This window comes from Carlito syrichta, unplaced genomic scaffold (assembly GCF_000164805.1).
Source record: "Carlito syrichta isolate Samal-C Ts95f unplaced genomic scaffold, Tarsius_syrichta-2.0.1 Scaffold121030, whole genome shotgun sequence".
Taxonomy (NCBI): domain Eukaryota; kingdom Metazoa; phylum Chordata; class Mammalia; order Primates; family Tarsiidae; genus Carlito; species Carlito syrichta.
In genome coordinates this window covers 1-778 of record NW_007065126.1, presented here as the reverse complement: position 1 = coordinate 778, position 778 = coordinate 1, and positions in this window count along the sequence as shown.

Genomic DNA, 778 nt, shown 5'->3' with positions numbered 1-778 from the left:
ACCACGCCCAGCTGATTTTTTTATTTATTGTAGAGATGAGGTCTTGCTGCCCAGGCGGGTCTCGAACTCACGAGTTCAGGCAATCCACTCACCTCTGCCTCCCAAAGGCTCGGGATTACAGGCTGAGCCACCAAGCCCGGCTTGAATCCTTCTAATCTTTCCCTTTAATGGGGGAAGGTCATAAAATGATTACGTGGTAGTCTGCTCCACATCATCACGAAGGGGCAGGTAAGCACAGGTATTGATGTCAGGTGATGGACAGCAGACAGACGGGTGGGTTAGTCACATGATTGCTGCCATGGTGGTGGGCTAGATGGGAGACAAGGGGAGAGGTTTTTCCTACAAGATACTTGTCAGACATTTCCAATTCACAAGTTCCTTGACCAAGAGGTGGTCTTATCATCATTTCTATGGCTTCAGCCAGCTAAGGGGCCTGAAAGTTTCTTAGAGATTATTATGCAAAACCATGAATTGAATGGTTGGGCTGCTGTCTCCCATCTGATGGAGATTTGCCAAGGGGGTGGGGTAGGCTGCCAGCTTGGCTGCAGTAGAATGTATGAACGTTTCCTAAAACCTGCCTATTGAAGCCGGGCTCGGTGGCTCAGCCTGTAATCCCACGCCTTTGGGGGGCTGAGGTGAGTGGACTGCTTGAGCCCGCGGGTTCGAGACCCGCCTGGGCAACTTGACGAGACCTCATCTCTACAAAAAATCCAAAAATCAGCCGGGCGTGGTAGCGCATGCCTGTAATTCCAGCTACTCGGAAGGCTGAGGCAGACTG